The sequence below is a fragment of the Rhinichthys klamathensis genome, unplaced genomic scaffold (genome assembly GCF_029890125.1).
Source record: "Rhinichthys klamathensis goyatoka isolate OS25496 unplaced genomic scaffold, OSU_Roscu_1.1 h1tg000121l_1, whole genome shotgun sequence".
NCBI lineage: Eukaryota > Metazoa > Chordata > Actinopteri > Cypriniformes > Leuciscidae > Rhinichthys > Rhinichthys klamathensis.
In genome coordinates this window covers 6,529,439-6,544,649 of record NW_026606658.1, presented here as the reverse complement: position 1 = coordinate 6,544,649, position 15,211 = coordinate 6,529,439, and the positions used below count along the sequence as shown (strand labels likewise).

The 15,211-nt window shown below is 36.8% G+C and overlaps 1 long non-coding RNA gene across 1 annotated transcript; it reads right to left on the bottom strand.

The window, feature by feature from the left end:
* Window positions 1-4,508: 4,508 nt before the first annotated feature.
* Window positions 4,509-5,383, bottom strand: LOC130088762 (uncharacterized). Its single transcript, XR_008807493.1, has 3 exons — window positions 5,204-5,383; window positions 5,022-5,095; window positions 4,509-4,919 (listed from the first exon to the last, which is right to left on the bottom strand). It is a non-coding gene; the product is annotated as an uncharacterized LOC130088762 (long non-coding RNA).
* Between the last annotated feature and the right edge of the window lie 9,828 nt (window positions 5,384-15,211).

The following is a 15,211-nucleotide window of genomic DNA, read 5'->3' as shown; positions in this document are numbered from 1 at the left end:
ATATATATATATATATATATATGACCTCTGATGCAAAAGCCTCTAAAAGCCACCTCTGTCAAAAATGAGATGATAATATTGAGTGAATGCTCTCTGCACATAGTATACGCTCATCAAATACTTTCACTTCAAACTCACTAAATCCAGCCTCAGCCCATTCAGAAATGCCGGTACTTGGGTAGAAACCTATACATAGGAGCCTGATAAAAATGTTAATATTAAACAAAAACTTTAGACGGACTTAGAGGCTTTTGCATCTGAAGTCATATATATATATATATATATATATATATATAATATACTGGCTTGTAAAACAAAACAAAACTGTAGTTTAGCATTGTCCCTTACATACAAGTGTTCCTTAATGTACCTTCTTTCAATGTAATGATCAAACACATGATCATTTGAAATGCGTGCCTGTTGTGACATTTCTGCAAAATTATAGTTTTAAAGTTATTAAAGTTATACACCTGCAAAGTAATAAGTCCAGGGATTGCTGCGAGGGAAAAAACCAACAACAGATAAATACAAATCTGGAATCTGGAAACGTTTTATTATGTTTGTTGTTGCATGTATGCTACACCTACACTAAACCCAAACTTAAAGGTAAGGTAGGCACATTTTGGAGTGGTTAGCAATAGCAAGTTAGCTTTAAAAGCATGAGATCCTATAGGATAGGACAACCCTATCCAGGGCCGTAACCATAGACTTCCTACCAATATTCAGAATAGTGGTTGATCATTTTTCTGTAGTTGTTATCCCTCACATTATTATCATGCAACTCTTCATCGAGCTGGTGCTTCTAGCTATGTGCTAGGCTCAGATCACTTGCATTGCTCATTGAAAATGTTAGTTGAATAAAGCCCTATTCGGATGGTAATTGTTTCGTGGATGTCTGTAAAAATAACTTTGCATTGCACCTCAGTGATAAAACTCGGATGGCGATTTATTTACTGTGGAGGAGAAAGTTTGTGAATGAAACGTGCTGCTCACGTGGTCAGTCGCATGATTGTCTGCTGTAAATAAAATGTCATATGCATGCAATAATATTAAATTCACATTTAAATCTCTTTAAATTAATTTAAAAATAGGAAGATAGACGCACTATAGTTGAAATGGTTTTCTGTCTTGCATTTTATCTCAAAATGATGCATGTCATTTTAAAAATGTGAAAATAAGTTGGTAAACGATAAGCGGCTTTGTTTGTATTTTTAATATGTAATTTTATAGAATATTTTAAAATTGTGCTGCTGTTGCTGCAACAATAATGGCCCATTTCAAATGTTTTGTTCTCCTTGTCCTTTTTGTTCTTAACAGCTCCCATTCGCTGAGGTGGAGCGGTGATGAATTTTTTTTTCTTATAAATACTTTTCAGCATTTAAAACTGTGCATCTTTAAAATGCATGCAAATTACACCAAAGCTCAACAGTTACTGCACTGTACTCCGTGTGAACGTGATTTCACCAAGTTAGTCTTTCTGGATCAACATCTTTACTGATCCTGGAACAACATTCCAATCAACCAATCAGATTTGGGGGACAGTTACAGTTTATGTCAAGTTTAGGCGTACAACCATGCTTCTACATCAGTGTTATTCGCCTATTATTTCCCCCTAATTTTAGGGATAAGTTATGGGTAGGGTTAGGTTAAGGGGTAGGGATAGGACAATTTTTTCAGACAGGAATGTTGTTCCAGGATCAACAAAATATCATTGTGTACCACAGTGGTAAAAAATGATTTAAACAGTGAATTTATAATTAATCTCTTGTAATCTCGGAGATGTGGATTCAGACGGCAATTAAATTGCCACATGTCCTTAGTGTGTGTCAAAATACAGTAGGTAATTCGGCTAGGATTTTTTTTTACGCGGGTGTTGGTAGAAAAACACTGACATTCTGGATTTGGATGGCAATAAAATCACTGACTAGCCCCTGTAAATGTTGACAATACCTTACGACTCCATGAGAAACAATTACCGTCCGAATAGTGCTTATGACGAGTTCTTTTCATACTATTTGGTTAATTCAATCTGCTTTCATCTATCTGAGATTTAACATATCCTTAACAACTCTGTGTAACATTCGGCTACTCTGCAGGAAACTCAAACTGGTCGTACAGTATCTGCTTGTTCACAGATTGGCACTGATTTCTGCTCTGCTTTTCTGGTTTCTGATGTCTTGTCTCTTTCCCTATATATGTTTAGGCCTATAATGGTGTTTTTTAAAAGGTTTTTCATCGATTGTCTGCTAATGTGATTGCCTGGCAGACTCCTGCTGCCTGGGCAATTATTGCAAACCAAAATGAGACACCATAGAGAACATTCAATCTCTTGTTGCTGCTAAAAATATTAAGCCTCTAAAAGCATGATTATATGAAGTGTTCCCATGGTCCAAGTGTTTATTTTTAGAGAGGTTTAAAATAAGGGCACAATATTTGATGATACAATGATTGGCCCAAATACAGTTATCAAGACTCTGTTGGAACACTGTCTTAACAAATGGTTCCTGTCGTCTTATAGGTATAACAGCGTGAACTGAAGGTGCTATATGGATATTCACACTCCGATCTTAAATCCCATGCATAGGCAGAATGTCCTACGAGCAGGAGGACTAGTACACCGATAACATCAGTTGTGACGTGTGAGTGCCTTTATTTCCGTAGACCATTTGCGAGTGAGGTTGTCAAATGTGTTTTTTAATCACATCCTGTCTCAGCTGCAAAACATTCACCCTTTATCTCACACAACAACTAATAAGCGCTACTCAGTGTTCTACCACTTCTGTCATCAGAGCTCCAGAATGTGACTAAAAACTTTGCAACAATTGTAGTAATTCAGTCAGGAAAACGTTTTTGTTTGTGTCCATATGTAATTTGTCAATAGTTTATCATATTTACAGTGCGCGCCAATGTTTCAACAACGAACACAGCGTGAGTCGTGATGTGTGATTTGTGAACAAATTATTCTTTTGAACAGTTTTTTTGAGTCAGTCACAAAGATTCATACAACAGCCCAGATAGCAATGAGTCGGCGGACCACCGTCGGTTCTCCGGCGGCAGTAGAAGCGTCAGAATGGCGACATCGCAAACACGTTGGACGGCGCACCGCCGGCGGCAGCCGCTTTTTAAAAGCGGCAGCCGCCTTCCTACCGCCTTCGTTAAGCGGCCGGCCCGCGGGCCAACCGCCGTTCCGCCGCGCTTTATATTGAAGGCCGTCCTTCCGCAGCCCGCCGGAGGCAAACGCTATTTTCGAGCGCTCTGCCGCCGCTTATTCTGGCTAGATATATATATATATATTTTATTTATAGCATGCAGTTTATCAAGAATAATGATTGCTCAAACCAGACAAATTTACAATTGGCATTTTTATTCCACGTTTCAAAGTACAGTAACTGTCATTTAAACAAGATGTTTCAGATCACTGAAACATAACAGAAAAATCAATAAATCAATATACTAACATGCAGGTTTCCAATTCAATTTTGGATTCAAAAGGCTGCAATTACAACACTTACAATAAGTTTTCATATAAAAAGGACAGCTCTAGGGTAACAAATTACCAGTAAACATTATGACAAGTAAAGAGGATATTTGATACCAAATAATGTGCAAGATACCAAATAAATAAAAGTATAACTACATTTACAAGCCATTTCTAACAATATGATAAGTGGTAGTAATTTATAGTAAAGCTCTGGAGTAGAATAGGCCATTATAACGGCAATGCTGACCTGTGGCACAAGGATTTACAAGCTTTATTTGAAAAAGAAAAAAAGAAAGTAATTTCCACAGTGAGTGAGTGTAGTCTGACACTTCTGACTTCTTTAGGGGTCTTGATTTTACTGACTGCAAGATAAAGAAAGGATTCCAGTTGTCAGTGATTCTGGGGTGTCAGTAGTCAGTCTAGTTTTAAGTGGTCGGCTGTGGGTCCCTCTCAGCTGTGCGGCGCCTTTTTCTGCCTTCACGGTCAGATGCTCCTTTCAGGTAACGTGTAACGTTAACCTGGACCGCCTCATCAGTGCATCCTGGGTTGCCGGGTCCTTCCGGATGGCTAATATAGAAAATACAGATCTGTCATTTAATTTGAATTGCATGAGGACAATAGGACATACACATCTACTTAAATAAAAAAAAAATATCCAACTTACTTTGAACAATGGTCTTCAGGAACATGTCTCTAAAACATGCTTTATCCCCTACACCAAGCTGAAAATCCAAAAAAGTGTTACAAATTACATTTCTCTGAAGCTTCTCATAAATAAATAAAAATGTGAAAGGCTAAGGATTCAGACTGTAATATATGCAGTATACAATCTTAAATTTTACTTTATATCTAGGTCTACTACATGTACAGGTAGCCCCAGTGGGAATTAAACCGACAACCACAGGTGCTGTTTGCAAGTTGTACCTAATTGCTCAGTGCAAGCAAACGTCTTCAACATTGTTTGTTGAACTTGCTTCACCTGCTCTTGAAGTAAGATTTTACAATTCGTATTTTTATATGTAATATTGTAGTGTTTATTATAAATGATTTATCTGTGCACTTCATTATTATTTTAAAATTCATGTAGCCTTATAATCTTTAATCAAATACGTTACCCTTCCCTCCCCCCTCGAAACGACTTCTCTTCTCTTCCGGTCATGTGCTATGGCGCGAGGGCGTGGCAACTCCCCTCAAACCGTGCTATGAGCAGAGATGGAGAAGAGGAGCGCTAGAGTAAAACCCTGCCCTCCGTTCAATATACCGTTTCATTTTTAAATACGTCACAACACTGGAGAAAAGTCGTTTGTAACTTCCGGTTCATGCCGACTTCAAATAGAAGCAATAGTTTCCAAGACAAAAAAACTTCACAAATAACATCACTTACTTGTACTCAAACTCTTGGCTCTGTGAAGTGGAGTCTGGATTACTGGGGAGAAACCTGGTTGCGAGAAAGAGGAAACAGAAATTTGAAAATCTAACAAATGGTATAGTTTAGTGGCAGGATCACAAATCCAGCATAACAGCAATAGATTTTACATACCAGTTCAGCATTTTCCTGGTTTTCTGGAATCGATGCATCTTTCTAGAGTTTTTTTTCTTGAGACTTCCAAGATTCTAGAGTAGGGAATAATGAATGAAAGAGTCAGTTATCCACAATAAACAGAAAATAAATTACACAGATGAAATACAGGAAAATCAAATACACAAGTCAGACCCATTTACCTGCTCCCTTCATGAACTTAAAATGATGTTTCTCCCAGGTGCTGTGTGGAGGTGTGCAGAGGATGGCTAAATTGTTGCCTTCGTCTTTTTGCTGAGGTTAAATGGGGGCCAATGGCACATGCTCTCGCTGAGCCACTCTTGCGGAACCACTGCAAATGGCAGATCCTCCTCGTTGATAAACTGAACAATGTGAACCATCTAAAATAGAAGAACATTTTGCATAAAGTATACTTTTTGATTAATTTCCAGGCAAAATCAATAACATTAAAATGCTCACCCCTTCAAAAAACGAGTCATTTTCACAAGTGGATCAACAGAAAACCATGTTCAGACAAACACAATCATATACATATACACACATATATACATATACACACATATATACATATATATATATATATACACACACACATACATCGTTATTTTTGTAAGAAAACACCAAAAGTTAAACTTTCTAGATGTAAAGCTTTCTTTCTAGATGTAAAGCTTTGGCGATCTACTGTAGCTAGATACATTTCAACATGTCGAACATGCTTGAATTCAGTGAGTAAAAAAGGCGAAGCAGCATGTGTTAGCTAACACTGTAAGTTAATCTAGACTAGCAGCATGGTTGTCGAATCAAACAAAACATCATTATGTTTAGTTAGAAAACAACACAAGTTATACTGATCAGTCTTTCTTGTTGTAAAGATTTTGCTAACGTTACCATTCCCACGTGGGCGGGAGAATTGTCCTTCAGGATTTGGTTACGTAAGTTAGTTAATTATTCGACTGACCAATACTATCTTAAACCACATGCTGTAGTACTCACACTTGCATAAACATACGTAAATATAGTTAAAAGAAGAAAAGAAAAAACTAACGCCAGGAAGAAACTAAGTAACGTTAGCTATGTCAGAAACATGACGAAAACTTTGTAAACAAGGCTAACTTACTAGCTTGACTAGTAAGGCAAGAACATATTTGAAAAAGCTGAACTAAAAATGTAAAAAATGAACATAATATTGCGTTACACAAAAAGGAAAAATGTACTTACTTTAAAGATCGTAGTCAATGACTAGATAGGATATCCTCTCCAAATACTGAAATCGTGTGACGAGTGGCCACTGTTGTGTTGGTAAATCTGCTTCCGTTTTTTAGGTACTGCCCCTCTCGGCCGGTGGAGGTACTTCTCTGTTTGTGCTTTAATACTTTCTTAAACATTTGTACAGATTGCAAAACTCGCAATTGCAAATTAATCCCTTACCTGTAAAAGGTAAAATAAAAATAAAAAAATCGAGCTTGTAAAAAAATGAAAGACATAAACTAAATTTCCTGGGGTGACAGAGAGACTAAATATTTCTAAATATTTCACTTTATCTTTCAGGTCAAAACAGGGATTTTCATGTTTATTATAAATATTAGGCTACCATGGTTGCAAATTAATAAAAAAAATCTAAAGCATACCCAAGCTTTTGGCCAAGTTGCAGATGTCTTTCACTGTTCACTGATTTCAGGCATTGGTGAAAAGTCTAACTTCATCCATTTATTCTGCTAAATTGTTCATACCATGAATGAAATATTTATTTTAAAACCTAATCAGAATCAGAAAGATATTTATTGCCAAGTAAGTTTTACAAAAGGAATTCTTTTTGGACTATTTGTGCATCTCAATTGTGCATAAATCAAAGAAATGTAAAGAATTGTAACCTTAAGTGAATAAAATAATTCTATATATTTTACATAGGCCTATCACTGAATCGCTTCAGAGTTTCAACGTAATTTAAATGTATTTTCCTAAACCTTATCATGGAATCAGACTGAGTCAAATCTGTTATAAACCCTAATGACTTTGGAGCAACAACAATAACAAAATTTGATATAATTCACATAATAATTATAATCGCTTTAAATGTGAAAGTTAAAATGCTGTCAGTTCCACTCATGCCAATGACATGGCTGGTCGATTTCAATGCGGCTTGCCGCCAGCCGGCCGCGGTTCATTTAGACGGCGGCAACTGCCAGAGAGAATGAAGTCGGCGGCCCGGCGGCTGTTCGCCGGCGGCATCTCGCAAGAAATGGGAGTGACGTATTCGGCGGCAAACGTTTCATCTCCGCCAGCGGGGCGCACCTATAGCCGACAGTTTGGGGCCGGCGGCAAAAAGAAGCCGTGCCGATATTTTTTGCTATCTGGGAGTCTTTCTCTTAAATTAGCAATTTGATTTAGACTCGTCATTAATCGTTTAGAGCCGTTACTTATTTTTCCGGTTACTGACTGACAACACAATCTCATGGCAATTCATAACTACCGGTATTTAAATTTTCTTTATGAAATTCATGTGAAATCGTACAATATTTTTCGTACATCATTTTTACGGTGCTCATCAATGTTTGCATTCAAAAGCCATGATGTGTGATAAAGAGTCAATCACAAAGATTCATGAAACAGTCTTTATCTTAAATTAGCGATTTGATTCAGACTCGGCATTACTGGCAACCCAATCTCATGGCAATTCATAATATTTTTTCAATTTGGCAAATTAATTCTCACAAATGTATACAGTCTCATTCTTACTTTTTTGTACGATCTGCCTATGCCCCAGTGATGTGTATGTTTAGGGGTGGGGTTTTTTCTAATTAAATCACATTGAACCACCTCACAACATAGTTACGTTTTTCCGTGAGATCAGGTTGGTTACTGCAATGTATTTTGGCAATTTTATTTAAATGGTACAATTAGAAAACACCCTAGTTTATTTAACTTGTATCAAGCACATTATATGATTTGTTAATGATGGTGAATAACAAATTCATCTTTATAGTTTAGTTTATATGTATGGCCAGAGGTGGTTAGGGTCATGACATTCAAGGCCTAGTGCAGACTGGGTGTATTTACATTTTAGTCATTTAGCAGATGCCTTTATCCAAAGCGACTTACAAATTAGGAATACAGCAAGCGAATCATCATGAAGAGGCAAACCAGCGCAAGAAGTGCTCAAAATACAAAGTTTCAGGCATTGCTTAAGAGTAGCATGAGCCAGACAAGGAGGGATTAAAGGAAGAGGAAAAGAAAAATAATTTTTTGTGCTTACGTTAAGTGCTTAGGGAAGAGATGAGTTTTCAGCTGTCTTTTGAATGTTGTCAGGGATTCTGCATTCCGGATGAAGGTGGGGAGATCATTCCGCCAGCAGTGGAAGCCAGTGCAGAAACATTTAGCATTCTGAATCATTTGTTGAGGTTTATTTGCACACGATGGAAGTTCAGCCAGAAGAGCATTGCATTAGTCAAGCCTAGAAACGACCGAGGCCTGGACGAGAAGTAGTGTTGCATACTCAGTTAGGAAAGGCCTGTTCTTCCTGATGTTGTCCAGTGCAAACCTGCATGATCGAGCTGTAGTAGCAATGTGCTCTTTGAAGGTCAGCTGGTCATCAAAGATTACTCCAAGATTTCGGTCCTACCTTTGACACCATGCTTTGAATAAATATTGAAATATTATATCTTTTATGATGAAATGTTGACATTAGTACAAAAGTAACCCGTTTTCATCACTAGAGAAAAGACTAAAAAACTCTCAACCTCAAATGCTTCCTTCAAAACGTGTTCCCTTAGGCTTTCCGCGCAAGTCTAGTAAGGTGAAAGTAGTGTTCTCAGAGTATTTAAACTTTGCAGATAAGTTAGCAGACTGTTTAAATGACTGCTTCTAAGATTAAAATAGTATCTGGATTTATCAATGTTTGTGGCATCATGTCTTAAAAGTTTTGCAAGAATGGCAAGTGGGCTCTGGGCTTTGCTTTTTTATCAGTCTTATGGCTGTGAAATATTTGGTGCTTACAGCTGGATGGAGCGTTGCTCAGCCAACAAAACTCTAAAAGCCAACAAATCCTGTAGTTTCTTCAGGGTTGTCTGCTAAAACTCAAGGCTCTTTCAGACAGTGTTTCGCTTCAGTTTGAATCCAGATAAGCTTCATATGCTTGTCTTCCTAACCCCCATCCCCCCCCCCCCCCCCCCCCCCCCTTATAGATTCTATATATCGCGATATATCGATATCGTGAATTCTTTTGGCCACAATAACCGTGGTGTGAAAAATCTAACATCGTGACAGCCCTAATATTTTTATAATATTAGATATTCAAGCCAAGGCTTGAATATTATTCAAGCCTAATATTCAAGCCAAGTTTTTATTTATTATTGAGATAGATTATATATATATATATATATATATATATATATATATATATATATATATATATATATATTATATTTATATTTATATTTATATTTTTATATATATATATATATATATATATATATATATATATATAATCTATCTCAATAATAAATAAAAACTTGGCTTGGAAGGATTTGGAGGGCTGCTCTGTATTTGTGTTCCAAGCGGTGTGACTGAAAGTGTGTGAAAATTGCTCTGGTAGGCGATTCATTTCATGGTCTCTTCCAGTCAAACATTCATTTCACCTTTTCACATTTCAGAGTTTCTTTTATCTTTGTAATCCTTGCACAGAGAAATCTGGAGAAAATTGTCTCATTCACAAAGTCTTGTTCACAAATTAGGCAATTATATTTCTCAAAAGAATTCTCAACTCACTTCAGAAAATAATGGAAGATAATAATACAAATGCTATGAAACTGCATTTCAAATGTCAGAAAAATGTATTCCAAAACTTATTCCACAGTGTTTGGACATTTCTGACAAGTTAAAACAGAAAATTGTGCATAAAGTGCAGGTCTTGGCACATATTGCATCATATTTCTTCATGAATGATTTTCTAAAGGGACATTTTTTTCTACATATAATTACATATTTGCATCTTATCCTTATTTTCAGCTTTGCATTATATAAATAACTAGACCAATAGACCAAATAGACCAATAGACCAAAGCTTGTCTGACACAGACAGTAATTAGCAACTTGTTATCCTTCAACGTTTTACTTTCAGCTTCATGCGGCAGCCAATACTTTTCCTGCAAATAAACTTATGAGATACTGCACTTTATAAGTTTAAAATAGTCACTTGTTATTACGACCAGAGGGGCCTTGTAAATGAATCATCTTTGGAAAAGAAAACGCCTACAAAATGTCAACTTACTGGATAATTGCTACTCTTATGCTAAACTTCAACTCTATTTCAGTTTCATTGACATTATGATGATAAATTCATCAGACAAAGTTAAAATATCCAGGTTTTTTTGTTGTTGTTGCTTGTATTTCAAAATACTTTCACTGGTGGATTTTTTTTATACCTGATGTCACAGGTAACCATAATGGGAAAGTATTTGATCCACACACAGTTTATGTATATATATTTTTTAGGTGTAGGCCTACCGGTATATTATCAGATATTATGTATTGTCTTTTAACCTTTCACCTAGGGATGGCCCGATACCGATACTGGCATCGGGGATCGGGCCGATACTGTCCTAATATACTCGTACTCGTACTCATAAAAATTCGCCGATACCACGCACCGATACCACGTACATTTTGCAAAACGAAACTGGCCGCCGCGAGTGCTTTGTCGAGGTGAACTGAGGCATAGGAAAGTATAATGTCGGCGGTTTGGGCTCATTTCAAGATAAGGGCGGGGTGATGACAACAGCAAGGCAGACTGTGAGTTATGTTCAGCTAAGGTGTCGAGAGGAGGGAAAGAAAGTACATCGTTTAACACCAGCAATCTAGTTAAACATCTGAAGACGCATCATAGATCTGATGGCCGAGCGCGCGCGCGGGCGGTAATGCACTCACTCTGTGTGTGCGGGTTACGGGAGAATAAAACGATTCGCGGGACTCCCGCAAACTAGAAATATCTATGAATAAAAAATAAAAGATTTTTATTCATCTCTTGCAGAAAAGCAACAAGAACAACTACAACAAAATAGAAACGATTTACAGGACAGAGTTTCTATTCATAACATGGTTACAGCGTTGAGCGATGTAGCCAATCACAGACATATGTGTTGATTTCTGGAACGCAATGGCCAATCAGGAGCATTTAAGATAGACTCCCCTCACCACTCAAAACGGACTTTTTTGTTCAGTGCTGAATTCTGTATGCTGGCAAATCCTCTAATTATAATGAACAAAGTGTGGATATTATGAAAGATTGATTGTGCAGTCAGCTTCATTGATAATAACAGAGTTGTGTGAGATCGCGATGAACTGTCAGCTTTTAGGATTTATTAAGGGAGCGCACTTTGCGCGCATTCAGAATGCCAGACCATGCACGCAGTAGCCTGCTTGCTTTTATGTTAAATTAACAGTGGTTTGTGTGTTAATACATTTATTATTTTACAATTTTTTTTTTATTTTTAGACTTGTTAAAACAAGCAGAGAAGAAAATAAAAACAGTCTTCTAACCTGTGTTCTAAAATAGTCGTCTTCTCTTCTGGGAGCCTATTAATTTTGCGGTAGAAATATCGGTATCGGTACTCGGTATCGGCAAGTACACAAATGTAAATACTCGTACTCGTATCGGTTTGAAAAAAAATGGTATCGGGCCATCCCTACTTTCACCATAGCCTATATGGTAAGCTAACTTATATGGTATACTACATATTGTATGGTGAGGTAATAACAATACATTTTTACAACAATTTTTGCATTATTTTATTTTGTTACAATTATGAACTTTTTCATATTTTTACAACCCTAATATTTTTATAAAACATTTTTTATACAATTTTATAAAATATTTTTTCTGTTAATTTTTTTTTTTTTTTTACTATATGCTCAAAAAATGGAAAGTCATGACTGTGAATGGATGTGGGAAAACTCTTTCCAAATTGAGCATAGTAAAAAAAATAAAAGACTAAAGATAAGACAAATCAAAGAGTACAGATGCTGTCAGCATTTTGAATTCATCATTTCAGTCAATGATTCAATGACTCACACACTTGTTTTATTCCTACAATATATATTATTATCGTTCCTATATATATATATATTGTGTATGTATGTGTGACGTAAGACAAACACCAAGCAAGAAGCTTTAAATTATGGCCAAAATGGACAGTCATTTCAAGCTCATGTCTGACAGCTGTATGCCACTTGATTTTTGAGAGGCTTTCCCTGGATCACAGGACTCTCTGAAATTGCAGCACAGATGCTTCACACTCAACTCTGCAATGCACCTTTTGTGTTTTGGCACTGTTGTTGAGAGAGACAGTCATCCGCTGACAGGCCTTATTTACTGGGCCTTTTGATCATTGAGGAGTTGGTTTTGTGACAGTCATTAGTTTGTAGTGTTGACTACAGGGACCAAGCTGTGTCTGCCATCCCTTTATCAAAAAGAATGAGTGGTTGGATGGAGTAAGGGACTTGGTTAGAAGCTACAGCCGCTATGTGATTTGGTCAAATAATGATGCCCCCAAAGAGAGTTGGACAAAAGAGGCACAAGGAAGAACAAATGTGGTGTTATATTAAACCGCTGCAGCTGATTTCAATGAAGCATAAACATCATGAACATTTTCGATGCGTATATTAATCCCAGTTGTTACTTTAGAGACTGAATGAGGTAAATTAAGGTTAAGATATGTTTGTCTACTAACTGAAACAACGATGACCCCATTTATGTTGCAAGTCTATTTTACTTGCTGAGTCTATTTATGTGAGCTGCCTAATGTCTCTAAATTGGATGTTTGTGTCTCACTACTTCCATTATCCATTAAGCCAAATTTCAAAGCTTTCACAGAATTCCCTCAAGGTTAATATTTTTTTTAATTAAACCATCAAAATAGTGCCAGTTATACTCAGATTTTTTAATCAAACATAATAAAGTGGCAAATCCTCACCTTAAAGGTGCATTGTGTAATATTTAGGAGGATCTGTAGACAGAAATGCAATATAATATACATAACTATGTTTTCAGGGGTGTATTACTTGTGTATTCACACCAGGAAAGTCCGATAGTTCACTTGCTTTGGTCCGGACCAAATAAATATATATATATATTTTTTTTTTGGTACGGTTCGCTTTCACACTGCTCTTTTTGCAAGTGAACCAAAATTTGTAAACAAAACTAAGCTAAGGTTGTGTGCTAAGGTTGTCCATTCATTGGACAAGGATTCTCAAGTAGGAAAATCAAGAAGTGCAAAAAAGGCTTAACGTAAATTAACGCAGCATCATCCTTGTATTGTAACTATCGTTACATTATATGAACTGCAAATGCTTTTATTTTTTTGCATCTATGGATGAAAACTAAAGAGAATTCATTCATTCCATTCCAATGATGCACACGACCCGCAGAAAGACGCGCAACAGATGTAATGTAGTAGGCTACAACATACCACTTTCCCATAACGCAACTCCGACTTCGGAAGCCTGTTAACTCAAAGGCGCAGTGCTTTCTTGCAATTGGGTCGGTTCATGTTCACACCGTAAACGAACCGTACCAGAGTTCGTTTGGAACCGTACCGAGACCACCTCTTCAGCTGGGTCTCGGTTCGGTTGTTTGGTCCGCACCCGAGTTCGATTGCTGTATTCACACCTGCCCAAAAGGTCCGCACCAAGGGGGGAAACGAACTAGAGTTCGATTCAATCGAACCAAACAAGGCAGGTGTGAATACACCCTTAATGAAGCGTTATGTTTTTATTACCTTAGAATAAGCGGTTTCTATCTACATACACTACGGGTCCCCTTACATTGAAATGCATCATTTTGCGCTGACATGTTTCTACAGTAGCCCTAAACGGACAAACGTGTTTCGTCACTGTTGTTCTTCATGCAAAGAAGCTAGCTAAAGTCAGTGAATAAAACACTAACACGATGATGAATAAGTAACAATAATATTCGCAATAACATTGTTTTACTGAATAATAAATTAAACATAATTTCTTAATTTATCTTTGTAAAGAAACCTAATTGCGAGGTACCACTTGACGAAGATATTTGCTTATGAAATCATTTAATGCTCTTAAAATAACCAATTCTTTTATCCACAAGTAATCTTCTGAAAACAAGAACATTATGTTGCTGTGCTTGACAATGGTTGAAATGAGCTGAACTGTTTTTAGTTGAATTTTGTTATAAATACACCTCTGACACTGGAAGTGAGGCTTTTTAGGATACACTGTGAAGAGCGAATAAAAACCTATAACAGAACATGACATTTACTTGCAGTATATAGTGTGATGATGAACAAGCATGCTAATTGAGTTGAAATGCTTGTGATGACCTTAGTGATTGCAATTTTTCTGTTGTCCTCGGTTCCAAGTTTATTATGGGGTGTGAAGGAAGAATTCAGGATGTTGGAGTATGGATTGTGCGAGGTTGTAGGATGTGATGTGTGTTGTCAGCTGCTTCCATGGGAGGAATGATAGATAAGGCTCAAAGTTTTTAAGTGTTAATGCATCTGAACTTGTTGTTGTCTGAACTCATCTCTTGTCCAACACCCCTAGAAATGTGCTGTGTCTTGTAAACTAAGCCTTAGTCTAATCTGTATAGAATCTGCAATGTGTTAGTCCAGTTCCATTGTTTACTCACAATATAGTTTATTTTTTCCCCAGATATTTTCTCTTTATTTCTAGATGCCTCTGAATCTTATAAAAAAAATTCCACAATCCAGAAACTTCCATTACTGTGAACAAATCCTTGCTTTCCACACAATCGGAATCAATAGCTGGCACAGAATAAAAAAAAAACCATATATGTCAAATTTATGTTACAGTATATAAGGTGAAATTACTGTGTGCGTGTATGTGTGTGTTTGACTTCAGATGTTTTAGATGTTTTTTTTAGTTTAATTTTGTAAACAATTAAAACATTAATGACTGTGCTCATCCAGCATTCATACACACATCAGCTGACATGAGCAGCTAGGTCAGATCTAGACGTCTCTTCGATGACACATATCTAGCGTTCAGCGCCAGTTCAGGCAGGCCGCGTAGTCAAGCTCAGCTATCAGCTGATACCCAGTCTATCAGCTAATCCGATTCATACGCCTTAAATTAGTTCCTTTCAATCATTTTCAGTCTGCCTGCTTGGCTGCTTCCACTGCATTGCTTGCAACCCACCT